The sequence below is a fragment of the Coregonus clupeaformis genome, unplaced genomic scaffold (genome assembly GCF_020615455.1).
Source record: "Coregonus clupeaformis isolate EN_2021a unplaced genomic scaffold, ASM2061545v1 scaf0175, whole genome shotgun sequence".
Taxonomy (NCBI): domain Eukaryota; kingdom Metazoa; phylum Chordata; class Actinopteri; order Salmoniformes; family Salmonidae; genus Coregonus; species Coregonus clupeaformis.
In genome coordinates, this window is record NW_025533630.1 from 348,762 (window position 1) to 363,849 (window position 15,088).

Below are 15,088 nucleotides of genomic sequence, written 5' to 3' on the forward strand. Positions count from 1 at the left end.
GGAGTTAAGTGTTTTTTAAAGGCGTACAGGTCTTGTGGCAGATGTTATTACAAGTGAGGTGCTAATATAGGAGAGCGCCCAATGCATAAAAGATGGACGGCTGATTATATCGTTTGGAGACAAGCTGGGGCAGTGGTGGAAGGATGAGGGGAGAGGCGGCTCTGATTCATGGATTCTCCCATGACTTCTCAATAAGGACGTGGGCCGCTGAATTAGGCCTCTCAGTGATCAGTTTGGCCATTTGTGTCCAGCTCCCAGTGGTGTTAGTCAGCTCCTCACCTCATTCAGAAATCTCTGAAGTGAGTCGTTGAGATGCCTCGATACCATTGTGATTTCTGTCATGGTAATTCAGTAACTTAACATTTGTTGAGATGTCTGTTCGCTGTTGGGAGTACTGTAGGAGCGTATCAAACCATAAGATCAGGGCTATTTGTTTAATATAATATTTTATTTTGGTGCAATAAATTAAACAATTAAAAATACTGTGTATATTACAATAAAGTAGTGACTCTCTGGAGTATATGCATCTGTAGGAACCGCATCAGCTTTGGAGTATGTGTAACTGTGTGTGTGTGTGTGTGTGTGTGTGTACGTGCACAAGCATGTGTCTATGTGTGTGTGTGGTTATGCGAGACAGCAGGCCTCTCGTGCCCCGGGCGCTCCCTGTCCCTAAAGCCTCGTCAAGAGAGTGATGTGAACAAACGCATTGTCACGGCTACTCAAAACACGCATTCATGTGCCCCGCATCCTTTAATAACACTTCCTGTCATCTTCCTGCTGTAAACTCCAGCTGCGTCAGGTGAGCCGGCATGATTCTGTCTCTTCTCCTCCGCTAACCTTCTTTACCTGTCTCATCTCCTCCATCCACCCTCCCTCCACTCTTTTCCTTCTTTTCTCTTTCCTCTCCTCTCTTTTTTATTCCTCCACCTACTCCATCCCCTCTTCCCTGAATTAAGTCCCAAAGTCACCTGCTCTACTTCCTTGGGTATAGCTATGACAAACAGGAACAGAATGAACAGATGCCATTGAAACAAGGAACTTAATAAAGGCCCGGTGGAGAGGGTGGAGGGGGTAGAAAGGTGGAGAATTCAGGTGAGTGGTTGGAGGATTGCTGTTGAGACAAAACAACTCTGAGAAAAAACTATAGGAAAAAACTCCTCGAAGCAAATTAGAGGAGGAGGAAGGAGGAGAGGGGGGAGGAGGAGGGAGGAGGAGAAGGAGGAGGAGGAGGATGAGGAAAGAAAGGAGGAGGAGTGGGAGGAGGAGAGGAGGAGGAGGAGGAGAGAGGGGAGGGAGGAGAATGGGAGGAGGAGAGGAGAAAACACCTTTCGCTCTTTATCTAAATTAAGTATTGCTTGTCACCACATTGTGCTGTAACACAGAAAAATCTCTCAGAGGAGCTAGTTGAGTGAGGCTTCCCCTCTTCTAGATCTCTTGAATGTGCCATGTGTCATTATACTGGGAGCAGAGGCACGCTCCTGACCGTTGGCGGCAGCATCTGTGTGTGCCGTGTGTGTGTGGCTCCGCTAAAGCGATAAAGCTGCATTTGTTACATGAAGTCATGTCTATTTTAGAGAGGCATTTGGAGATGAATTTTATTTCTTTCCAAGGCCCTTTCACTTGACACCCACTGTGAGAGCTGGGTTGGTCAGTCAAATGGACATGTTATTTTTACGGTGGTCGGGGAATAGACCTGGCAATGTCACACACAAAGGTACTTTAAATGTACAAACAGACCGTTCAAATAGCTTTAATTCCGTTTTTTATGGCTAATTACAATGCGTGACTCACTATGGTATAGCATCATAGGGTCGTTGTTGAGAGTTTTATTATGTTCCCTAGTTACCCTAATATCCTGGTGCATTTGGTAGGCTATTTTCAACCTACTCTTAGGCAGTCTAAATTGCGCCCTCCCCAAAAAAAAATTAACAATGTTAGCATTTCCTTGGAAAGGCTAAATGTTGAATTTGGGGGCAGGGCACTTTGATGTTGTGTAACCTCAGCATGTGTTGTGTTCTGGCGTCAACCTGCTACTAGCTTTTGTTGGTGGGTGTATTCTGGGAGTGTGTGTGTGCAGATTGGGCGGATGCACTGTAACAAGCCCAGGTAGGTTAAGCGTGGCTAGCCTCACCTCCTGGAGCAGGGCGCTATTACATGCAGTGGCTTGACAGACAGCTGTCTTCGTTGTGCTTATGCTACCTCACCTGTCAGTGACAGGTGAGTGAGGGAGAGTAAACAAGGATATATCTCTGAGTGTAAGATTGTAGGGGTGTGTGTGTGTGTGTTCTGGTGATATTTTCCCTCTTCTCAGAACTTTGACATGACAGTCCAGCAGATCCACTATATACCTGTTATATGATGAAGTGTATACCCTTTTTATTAGTGCATTTTAATTAACATATAGTAGAGTGACCGCGTAATAATTGAACTTCATCTAAGTAAGAAAAAAGTTGAAGCTACACTGCAGTTGAAGTAGCTCATCAGAAAACTCAGCTTTTTGTCTATGCACATTACTAATTTCACAATTACTGATATGATGAAATATGAAATAAACCAGTACATGCCATACATCCCTAGCATTGTCAGCGTTTCTAATTTACATCATGTATTATCAAAATGAAAGGACAAAACATATATAATGAACCTACACTGTAATAGATATGTTGTGGTATTATATATATATACACAGTATATAGAGTAATATATATTTATATATATATATATATATATATATATATATATATATATATATATATATATATATATATATACACACTGTATATAAATATATGCACTTCAAATAACTGGTTTTCAACTCATTCAAGGGTATTTCTTTATTTTTTTACTATTTTTTTTACATTTGTAGAATAATAGTGAAGACATTGAAACTGAAATAACACATATGGAATCGTACTTAGTAACCAATAAAGTCTTAAACAAATCAAAATACATTTCTATTTGAGGATCTTCAAAGCAGCCACCCTTTGCCTTGATGACAGCTTTGACACTCTTGGCATTCTCTCAACCAACTTCATTGGTAGTCCCTCACCTGGGCCATTTAATTAACAATTCTTTCCTTCTTAAAAGTTTAATTTGTGGAATTTCTTTCCTTCTTAATGCGTTTGAGCCAATCAGTTGTGTTGTGACAAGGTGAGGGTGGTATACAGAAGATAGCCCTGGCTTTGGTAAAGACCAAGTCCATGTGTCAGAACAGCTCAAATAAGCAAATAGAAATGACAGTCCATATTACTTTAAGACATGAAGGTCAGTTAATACTGAAGATTTCAAGAACTTTAAAGTGTCTTCAAGTGCAGTCACAAAAACCATCGTCTTGAAACTGGCTCTCATGAGGACCACAACAGGAATGGAAGACCCAGAGTTACCTCTGCTGCAGAAGATAAGTTCATTAGAGTTAACAGCCTCAGAAATTGCAGCCCAAATACGTACCAGAGGTTTCAAGTCACAGCCATCTCAACATCAGCTGTTCCAGGGGACTGTGTAGATCAGGCCTTCATGGTGGTGCTGCAAAGAAACCACTACTAAAGGACACCAATAAAAAAGAAGAGACCTGCTTGGGCAAGAAACACCGAGCAATGGACATTAGACCGGTGGAAATGTGTCCTTTAGTCTGAGTCCAATGGTATGTGAGGCAACGGGTGTGGTGGGCAGATGATCTCCATATGTGTGATTCCACCGTAAAGCATGTAGGAGGAGTGTTATGGTGTGAGGTGCTTTGCTGGAGACACTGTCTGTGATTTTTTTGGCCCCAGAATTTAAGCACATTAACCAGCATGGCTTTACAGCATTCTACAGTGATCGCCATCCCATCTGGTTTGGGCTTAGTGGGCTCTCATTGGTTTTTCAGGACAATGACCCATGCACCTCCAGGCTGTGTAAGGGCTATTTTACCAGAAGGAGAGTGATGGGGTGAATGACCTGCAGCCTCCACAATCCCCCGACCCTCAACCCAATTAGAGATGGTTTGGGATGATTTGGGCGGCAGAGTGAAGGAAAAGCATCAACAAGTGCTCAGCAATGTAGGAACTCCTTCAAGACTGTTGGAAAAGCATTTTAGGTGTGACTGGTTGAGAATGCCAAGAGTGCAAAGCTGTCATCAAGGCAAAGGTGAATTTAAGAATCTCAAAATGTCAAATATATTTTTGTTTTGTTTAACACTTTTTGGATTTACTACATGATTCCATATGTGTTATTTCATAGTTGGTATACCACTATTATTCTACATAAAAATAGTAAAAATAAAGAAAAATATATAGATGGTAGGTGTGTACAAACTTTTGACTGGTACTGTATATATTTACAGTATATAAATATATATATATATATATTTTTTAGTTGTATTGTTTGTATATTGGTGTATCTCAAATTCTTGTTTTGTTACTTGTTCGTGGTTTTGTAGACCCCAGAAGAAAATCTTTGCTGCCTCTGCAGCTAATGGGTATCAAATAAACAAATAAATAAACAAATTAATTAATAACACAGTTGTATCATAATATTCATTCATACTCTACTGATATTTAAATAATTAGTCGAAAAATTGAGGCAGTCGTTAAAAACATTGTAAGCCAAAAAAGACACCTTGTTAGTGTGTATATATGTGTGTGTGTGTGTGTTGTGCGACACTCACCTGTCTCTATCCCGTCCCAGGGAGGGAAGGCGGCGTTGCAGGCGGTCACGGTGCACACGTGCATCTCTTTGAGGTGCCCGTTCTTGTAGTGCAACAGCGCTGTAGGAGCTCTTGAAGCTCTTCTTGCACCATGTGATCTTGGGAGTCGTTGGAGTTTGGGCTGGTGCAGGTCTCCCCCTCGGGAGTGCCAAGGAGAGACTTAGGTGGGCTGGCGTTGTAGTTCATGGAAGAGATGAAGCTCGTGCATGGGCCGCCATGCTGGCTACGGCTGGTGTACCTGCCCCCATTGAAGCGTGCCGGCTCCATGCCAGAGCATGTGGCCAGGTGGGGTCGTTGAGCTCTCCCTGATCTTGATGGGCTGGTGGGGCGTGGCGAGGGCCCGCTCTTGGAGTCTTCATCTCCTTCCTCGGCTCGCCTCCTCGTCTCGGCCTCTTGGTCCTCCTGGTCCTTGTCCAGGCTGTTGCCTCCTCCCACTCTGGGCTCGTGGAGGAGTTGAAACTCAGCCTCTGGTGCTGCTCCTCCACCTCCATCATCTCCTCGCGGTAGAATATCTTGGAGTCCGAGCGTCTCGAATCGTTCTCAAAGTCTCTCGTGGTCTGGTCCTCGGATGAAGCTGTCCATGCAGCCCAGACTCCACCACAGGCCTCCTCTCTCACCCCTGCCGCCCTCTCCTCCAAGCCCCCCTCGGCAGTACGTCTGGTTGTGCCTCATCAGGTGTCCCCTCATCAGGGCTCGACCCATCTCGTCCTGGGAGCGGGGACTGGTGCCCGCTGACACCGCTGTGGTGGCCATTGTTGTTTCCCTCCGCTGCGTTGTTGTTGTTGCAGTTTCAGTTGATATTTGTGGTGGGTGGGAGGGTGGTGGTGGTGGTGATGGTGGTGCAGCTGTGTCATCATCAATCTGTCTCATCGTGCCTCAAATCCGCCCATTCAATCCACCTCATCGATCACCGGCATGCTGGACTTCACAGGCTTCTTCTTGGGGGTGGGGTCCGTGTTGGTGGCAGCAGTTGATCTGCTGGGATGCTTGGCGTGGGCAGCCTGTGGTGGGACGTTGGCCCACCTTCGGAAGGCCTGTGGCATTGTGGGAGGCTGCGGCGCAGCAGAGGCTGATACTGCTGGTCCATCAGGAGAGGTGCTGTTGGTGGTGGAGGGCAGGATGGGGCTGGTGGGCAGCGACACTGGAGAACTGACCAGGTGCTGTGGGGACAGCAGCGTTGCGGTAGAAAGGGCACCGGCTGGGCGGGCTGCTGACTTCCAGGAGGAAGGCCATGGAGCTCTGCAGGCGGCTGGAGCATGGGGTCAGGGTGGGGTGGCGAAGCCCAGAGCGGCCGTCCGGGCTGGTGGTGAAGCCATTTCCAATTCCAACAGGGTGTGGGGCGTGCAGGGAGCCCGACCACGGATGAGTCACTTGTCATGGTTGTTTCTCAGCGTGGGCATGTGCAGGCGTGGGTTGGGGTTGGCACTGTGGCGGTTCGGCTGCGCGGCAAAGCTGAACTTCATGTTCTGACCCTCGATGGTACATGGTGCGATCTTGAGTGCAGCGTTGTAGTGGATCTTCAGCATTACCTTTGCCGTGAAGGTCTTACCTTGCAGTTACTTTGCAGCGGCCTGCCCGAGTGGCACCCATACGCGCATGCGGGTGCATCTGGGAAGAAGGTGGGTGATGCTCTTGGACTGGTATTCCCCAAAGTGGTGGTGGGCCTGGTGGTCATTTGAGTTGGACCTAGGGCGTGGGGTCCCGGGTTACCCTAGCTTCTTTCACTGCTGTACTGTTGTTGCTCAGTCTGCTGCTGGGACAGCTGGCTGGAAGGAAGTGGGCGAGATGGGTGATGCCCGGTTGTTGGGCTCCTGTTTGGGCTCGATTGCATCGTTCATGCCCCCCAGAGCTCCAGTAGCGGCTGGGGCTGGCCGCTGCTGCGGAAAGGGGGCTGGTGATACCTCAGACTGCTGGTCTCCACTGGCTCAGTATGGTTGGGCAGGCTGCCCTCACGGTCCAGGTCGCGGAGGCCACGGAGGCGATTGCTCAGCGCCAGGCCGTTGGGTGGGAAGCCCAGCATGGGGGCCGACACCCAGGGTTGATGTGCTGGGCGGCAGCAGGAAGGCGGAGCTGTTGGGGATGTTCTCAAAGTGGTGGATGCTGGGCCAGGCTGCTGGTCTCATGTGGTTGAGGGGCCTGGGCTTTGGCCCGTCCACCGCTATTGCTCTCGATCGACGTCCGGATACGGTGGTCTTGGAGGAGAACCCAGTGACCGCTGAGCCTCCTTCTCCTGGATAGCCATCAGCTCCCGCGATGGACTTCCAATCTCTCAGCGAAGAACTGCTGCAGGTGATGATCTCCTCTTCCCGAGACACCGTGGACCAGCGGTCCAACACCTTGCCATCCTAGAGGCCAGATGGGAAAGACAAGAGAGAATAGACAAAAAATACACAAAAGTTATTGATTGTGCACTTAATCACTGTGGTCGGTCTGAGGTCGAGGAGGCGGGAAGGAGGTTTTGTTATCGGCTCATGAAATTCAGAGGACCCTGAAGCGACATTAAAGATTGATAATGGGAACTCTGGTTGTAAGCATCACCTCTTTGTCCCTCTTTTCCTTATTTCTCTCCTTCCTTCTTTTACCTTTCATCAACTATGCAAACACAGTCATTAGGCACATCCAGAGAGGAACAGGCAGGGTTTAATAAATTTTTAAACATAAATGGAACCGCTGGGGCTGGTGGGGCTGGTGGGTTATTACTTGAGGTACCTGTGAATTCGCCATTTACAAGGGACATTGATCTATTGGCCTGTGAGACTGTTTTAGCAAAAACAAGCCAGTGAATGATGTGAACTCTTTTTGAAGTACCTCAGGAACAGCGCGACATGCAGCTCCGCTATGTTTGCTGCCGTGGTGACAGCCGGGAGAGAAAGGCTGCTAAAAGAAAAGAATGGATTAGTGTGAGCGCCACTAATAGCACCTTGCTACTTAGCAATCATTTTTCTTAGTTTACTCTGTCATCTCTAAGGGAATCTAATGCACAAAGAAGAAGCAGGGGTTAGGAATATCAGTCTGTAAGAGTTAAGTCATCTTGGACATTAAAATAAGAACACCCATGTTTGTTCTTCATGTCTTTGACGTGACACCGATCTGGCATCACGTTCGTGAACAGACCTGGTCAGTCTTTACTGTGGTTTATGTTAATGAGGTTTCTGAGTGCATATCTTCCGTTAGTTTAATACTAATGAAGCAGGCATACTTTGTGTGCGGCGATTGTCAAGTGGGCTGGTGTGCTTGCATTACACTGTCTATGGAGACGGGAAGGATGAGGAAGATGGGAATTTGTGAGGGTGAGAGAGAAGAGAGAGAGAGAGAGAGAGAGAGTAAAGAGAGAGAGAAGAGAGAGAGAGAGAGAGAGAGAGAGAGATGAGGGGGTGGTGAGAGGGTGAGAGAAGAGAGAGAGAGAGAGAGAGAGAGAGAGAGAGAAAGAGATAGATGAGAGAGAGGTGGTGGGACAGAGGGGAGTGAAGGGAGGGGAAATGTAAGGAAGTAAATATTTGACAGTCCTGTTTTACATTGGCGTGGTGTTTCCCAACCTGTGCTTGTGGAGCCCAGTGGGCGTGGAAACAAAGTTTCCATCCTGGGAGAACAGAATGGCTCAGATGGGAGAGCTCTAAGCATTATTCAGAGGAGCACTTTCCTTTGGAGATGGTGCTATTAACCACTGAAAAATAGTATATTAAAGTTTTGAACAAACATGCGCTTCAATTGCCAGCGAAGGCAGACAAGTTCTGGGAAAATAATCTTGGAACCTGAACTGAAGGGTTTGCGGTGGACTCAGAGCTTTGATTACAGAATACTAGCCCAGTTTTATTATCTCCTCTGAACCCACTGGTGCTCTGACTGTAGAAGCCAGCAAATCACCCAGAGATTATGACACATCCTATCAACTAAACAACTTATTAGATTGACAGACTTCTTTCAAATTAATACAAAGTTCATGTTTTAATTATTATCAGTGTTTGTTCTGACAAGTCCACATTGCTTGTTCTGGGAAAAAAGCAGGGCTGTGTGCACTACAGAGGTGCTACTTTATAGATGGTGTGTGTGTGTGTGTGTGCATATATTTATGCATTAGTGTGTGTGTGTATATTATATGAGTGACAGGGATGAACACTACAGTTTTACTCTGCATGATTCTCATGGACCTCTACATGAATCAGGTTTGACATCAAAGGGGTGGTAGAGCAACTATGGGAAAGAAACTTAGAGGCAGCGCTAAGGTGCTGTTCCCACTCCTTTACTCTCTGCCTTGCAGAATCTATAAGATACATACTGCAGTCTGAGTGTGTAACATCACAAAGCACAAAAGAAACAGCCTTAAAAGAAAAACCTGGATTAATGTTTAATAAGATAGGAGTAGATGAAAGTGGTTGCATCATTGCCTTTTAAATACAATTAAATGAATCCTTAGATGGAACATCAGCGTAACTTGAGCTATTTGTTGTTAAATATACATTAAAAAAACATTTGACACTTTCATTCTGTGTGTGTGTTTTTTTAGCCTGGAGATTGTGATAAAAAATTCTAGCCTGTGCACTATTGCTGTGGCTGCCACCCAAGCCGTTGGGAGTGTTGGTTCCATCGTTCATTTAAAAAGTAAAATTTGAAAGTGAATAATTAGGTGAAATTGCTCAAGTAGTCACTCCTGAAATGTCAGCAGAGTCGTAGAATATTGGTCATATAGTGTCATACTAACAAATACACACGCAGGCATGTACGCACAAGGGACATAGAACACAAACTACTTCAAATGATTGGTGCAGAATGGAATAGCTTTGACATTCCAATGCATAGAAGTATTTTTGGTACAACGTGACACTAATGAAATACAATACAACACAAAATAAGGAATTGATTAGAAAATGCCCAATAAAAGGGCCTACACTGCAGCAGATTAATCAAAATACATTTCCTCACTCAATAAAATAGACTACACTAACAAGTGTGTCTTTGTTTAGTTCAAAGGTCACGCCACCACTTTGGTCTCAGTGCCAAACCACCGTACAGTGATCGCTCTGCTTTAGAACACTGTCCGGTTTAACCGGTGGCTTATGATGCCTCATGTCAACCGCCCATCATAAATACAACACATGAATTAAACAAAACCATGGACACAGTGACGAGGGCCATAATGGAAGTAGCGGTCAGAGAGAGAGGGGAGAGAGCACACGGGCAGCCAGCTGTCGTGGTCAGTGCTACAGCTGGGAGAGGGCATGCTGCAGTGGGGCTTGACCACTGGCCCAGCCTCCGTCCCTGCTACCATCAGATACTCTGGAGTACAGTCAACAAGGCCGTATGGAGGGAGAGAGAGAGAGAGAGAGAAGAGAGAGAGAGAGAGAGAGAGAGAGAACAGAGCGAGGGGAGAGAAAGAGACCAGACAAGGGAGGGAAATGGATAGAGGGAGAGGGGATGAAACACAGACAGAAGAGAGTGAGGGAGAAACTCAAGCTTGCATTTACTGAACCCCCTGTTGGACTCAAGTGAACAATGTGAGGACAAGCTTGACTACTTGATTTTGCAGTCCAACCTCATGTGCTCTATTTCCAGTTCAGGAACTTCCTCATTATTATTGACCATTTTATAACCCCTCTCTATGTATTCTGTGTAATAGTATATTTTGCAATAGCGTGTTTTGTAAGGTATATAAGTACAAGACCACAAGATCTAGGCAACAAAAAAGACTAAATGGTAGTAACCAGATAATAAAACATAACATATTTGACAATGAGGAACAGAACAGAACTTCATTGCATATTTCAGTTGTGAAAAGTCCCAGCAAAAATATTTGATGGTATGCTGACTGGGCTACATTTCTTTATATACAAAAACAACTCTTTAGCACTTTTTATGTAAATAGACTTAAACTAAGTCTCGATCCCACGTTCAAAACAAAGATATGCAGTAAACTTGTGAATCAAAGCGGGCGCTTGTTGGTGGGGTGCTAACGTCCTAGCTTGATGAGAAAAAAAACATCTAACACCACAATAGCTAGTGTGTGTGTGTCTTCATACACTGTGTACATATCATATCTCAGACCTAGGTGATAGAAATTCCAGAGACAGCTCATGTACATATTTGCACACAAACACAAAGTCTGGTGGGGCCCGCCCTCTTGCAGCCCACTCTGCATTAGCGCGTCAGCTAGTGACGCCACCGCAGCATGGTAACAAATGTGCATTGAAACCACTTGCTACAAGATTTCTCCCAAGTGCTTCATGTTGGCCCTCTCGTTTCCCATGTATTTTCCAGGCCTGCCTCCACCCCTCCATCCATCCCCGTGGCCTGTTCATTGCCCTCCCCCCCTCGCCTTTCCACCTCCCACTCCAGGGTGTGACAAAGATCACCCTGTCCTACAACACATCCCAGTGTAAACAATGCGGCTAAACCTCCGTTTATGAGTTAATGACAATGAAACAATAATTACAGCAGAGCAGCAGTGGTTGGTGAGATGTAATCTGCAGTGAGATTGACCCTCTACTCGTTATTAGTTTATGCTGTGTCATGTGCTCAGAATTAATCCGCTGACAATGACATGTTTGTTATCTTGCAAATGGTTACGCTTGCCATTGGCGTTCCCATTAATGTTTGCTAGTAAGCGGATTGGCCCGAAGTTGTCGAGGCGCCTGGCGGCAACCACTGGTTAAATTATGGCTGACAGGAGAAATGAACAGAATTATGGCATTGTTGTTAGGGCGGGCAACGCTGTCAGATTTAAACAAAACAGGCAATTATGTTAGCTGCAGCTGTGTTAACCAGGCCGCGCTGAGAGGGAAGAGAGCTAGAGAGAGAGAGAGGCTGGGAGGATTTGCATAAAAGACTAGGGAACATACACATACTTTTCACTAATCATCACCTATCCTTATCAGCCAGCCCCAGTCTGTTGGCAGAGAACCGAGAGAGATCCCGCCCTCCTTCGCAAAGGCAAACAAGGCTGTATAGTCGTAATATTCTATGAAACATTGGCTGTACAGTCGACAGTTGTGTTCTGGGTGTGTGGAATAGGGGGATCTGTGACCGGATAGAACTAAAGATGTCATAATTGGGGTTATCATTCTTTCTGAAGCATCATAATGCCATTCAACCAAACACATACATTATATACAGTATGTGCATCTTGGGCCCTAATAGTTTGAAGCTGTCGTGGAAGCTGGCTTGCTTGAGGCAGATTAACAAGGCGACATTGCAACCATAAACCATACGCCGTATGTATCACTGTATCGCGTAGGAGATACTGGCTGGCGTGGCGTTGGAGTTGAACCTGGGAACCACATTGATCCACCAATCAGCTTTTTGTACCGCGTTGCCCCAGAAGACACCAAGGAATTCCCTATTGATCCCCTCCGCTGCTCTCACATCCCCAACCCATCCCGCTCGCCAGGGAGGTTATGCACCAGTTGTGATCTGAGAATGTCTTGAACCTTGTGGCTTCCTCCTCCATATTCTGTTTCTCTCCCTCCTTTTCTCTCATTCTTTCTCTTTCATATCCATGAATAATGTGTTGGTGATAGTGGTAGAGAGAGAGGTGCCGTGGGGATGGTTCACCAATGCCTGAACCATCCATCAGAAGGGTTTGGGCTCTACCCTGCATCACTCCCATTGGCTCTCTGGCGGTGGGGTCATTGGTTGAATATTACCGCCTGCATGGTGATGATGGGTCACAGAGTGGGTCGACCCAGGCATTAGGAGGAGGACATTTGTAAGGAAAGCGGCCTTTGTGATCACGCAGCTGTAACACCATGTTCTGTTTAAACTGGATATTTAATATGTGAGAGAACACACTAAATGCAGTGAGCAGCAAGTTATTTTCTATCTTCTCTGCCATTCTCTTTGATTGGTAAAAGGATAGTTCACTTTCGATTCAAATGATACATAACACCATTATCTACGCTACTGTATTACCGTATAGGAAAAAAGCAACGACTTTGAAGGCTGGTCAAGCAGTCAGTCCTACCATATGTGAAATCGTGGAGGATAGCAAGAGGACTCTCGTTTCAAGAGGGAGATTGAAAGAAGATCAACTACAGAGAGAGAAGGAGAGAGAGGGAGGAGAGAGGGGGAGGGGAGAGAAAAAAAGGCAGGGGGGAGAGGAGTGGGGAGAAGGCGCGAGGGAAGAGAGAGAGAGGGGGAGGGGGAATGAGAGAGGGCCAGAAAAAGAGAGGGAGAATGAGAGAGAGACCAGAGAGGTAGTTCAATGAATAAAGGAGAAAGTACTCATGGTGACCCTGAGAGAGGGATCCACACAGCCCAGGCCTGGAGAATCATCCTGTTTTCTGTGGTGTTGGCACTTCCTTAAAGAACACTGGCATTAAACCAGGTAGGATTCAATAAAAGTCTACACATGGCTTCTGCTGGCACATTCATGTAATTATATTAGAAGTTGGGAGGAAGGCAGATCTTAGATATGGAATCCGGGTTGATGCCTTTCCGTTATTCAATTAAACCCAGGCATTGTAGTGTGCACCCATGGTCCCATGTGATGCTGATCAGTACCAGAGACTCCTTCAGAGTGGAATTAATGAGGGTCTTATCTCTCTGCAGTCATAGTGAATGCCGACAGGAGTTTAGGACTGGCACTTGCTGAGAATGACCCAGTGATCAACCAAACTATTTAGAAATACCCTGGCCCTGCCCGTCCTGTCTGGTTAATCTCAACCTGATTTAACTCAAGGCTTTAGTAAAGTCATGACGACATGTCGGTTATTTGTAGAGGCATGTTGAGTGTAGTGAAATTCATAGTGGTGGTTGCAGGCAGGCTGAGTTTTGAACCGCTCCACCACAGGACAGATGGGGTGGAGTCACAGTATCCAGGTGTGGGCAAACTGTCCCCCCCAGGCTCTCTCTCTCTCTCTCTCTCTCTCTCTCTCTCTCTCTCTCTCTCTCTCTCTCTCTCTCTCTCTCTCTCTCTCTCTCTCTCTCTCTCTCTCTCTCTCTCCCCCTGTATCTCTCTCTCTCTCTCTCTCTCTCTCTCTCTCTCTCTCTCTCTCTTTCTCTCTCTCTCTCTCTCTCTCTCTCTCTCTCTCTCTCTCTCTCTCTCTCTCTCTCTCTCTCTCTCTCTCTCTCTCTCTCTCTCTCTCTCTCTCTCTCTCTCTCTCTCTCTCTCTCTCTCTCTCTCTCTCTCTCTCTCTCTCTCTCTCTCTCTCTCCCTTCCTCTCTCTCTCTCTTCCTAGCAGCCCTAAAAAGTGTCTGGTAACCTCTGGTTCACCCCCCTTTTGAAAGCTGTCCCTCGCACATCCCCTTCAAAGGGAATGAGGAGCGGTGCTTTGTACAGCCGGTGCAGATGGGGCGGCACATGGAAGCCATTGGGGCCCTCTGTGGCATTGGAGTGAAAAAGCGTTAGGTAGCCCAGGCTAGTCAGAACCTTTCGTCATGGCAGTTAAATCTTAGCACCGTCTGGCGGGCTTGGTGCTGATCTCAGCCAGGTCGCTGTCTCTTTTCACGACGCCAAGCTAGTTTATTTCATTGCTTCCCTCTCTGCCTAGCAGCCGTATCACCGATGCGACAGTGTAAAACTCAAGCGGACCCAGGCACCTGGGGGGACTCCGGTGGGTGAGGGCAATAAATGAGAGAAAAGAGGAGAGGAAGGAGGGAAGATGGGCGCCTGATAGTTCACATTAATTGGGGATGATTGAAGTGTGATGTGCAGCGTTTGGTAGCGGCTGACCCAGTGTATCCTGGGCCTGGGAGACAGATGTAAGGGCCGCTGTTCCTCCTCCAGGGGCTGAGTGGAGCAGTGAGGCGGCAGAAGGTGGCCTGTCTGGCCAGGGGGTGGAGGAAGAGCTGCTTTGGTGTGATGGCCTCCTTTCTCTACCTCTTATATCACATCTCCCATGCCCAGTTGACTATTTTGCTTGGGAGGACGGGAGGAAAAATTGCATTAACATATACTCCTAATTTGGTCCTTAGCTCTGCTCGAGTAACTTACAGTGTTGTATTTGTATTCAGTGATGTATGTTAAATCTGTTCTCCCTCATTTTAATGCCCCTCCTAACAACCATTGTCCTTAAGCAGTTGTACAAACTGGATCTGTTTGAAGATTAGCCCTGCTGGGCGAGGACAAAGTAAAACATTGATACTTGATGACTGTTAGTTTCCTAATATGGACTAATGAGACTTGAGAATGAGGTTTCCAACCTTTGCTAATCATCAACTTAATCTCATATTCAGTTTCTGCTCATATGTACAACAGAAAGCCCAAGGTGTAATGAATTATACTTTAATACAATTCTTCAGCCAACAAACATCACCTCATACGTCTGTCATTTAGGTAAATGCCAAATATGATTTCTTATTCCATTCTTACCTGTATTGAACCTCAACTAATTGAATACACAGACAACCAATTCCCTACACAGTACTTGTGTAAACTGGAAATAGCTGGGCACTAGACTGACCCAGTAAAAA

At 46.2% G+C, this 15,088-nt stretch overlaps 1 pseudogene; it reads right to left on the reverse strand.

Annotated features, from left to right (window-relative positions):
* Positions 1-5,609: 5,609 nt before the first annotated feature.
* Positions 5,610-15,088, reverse strand: part of LOC123481334 — a 62,736-nt pseudogene continuing 53,257 nt past the window's right edge.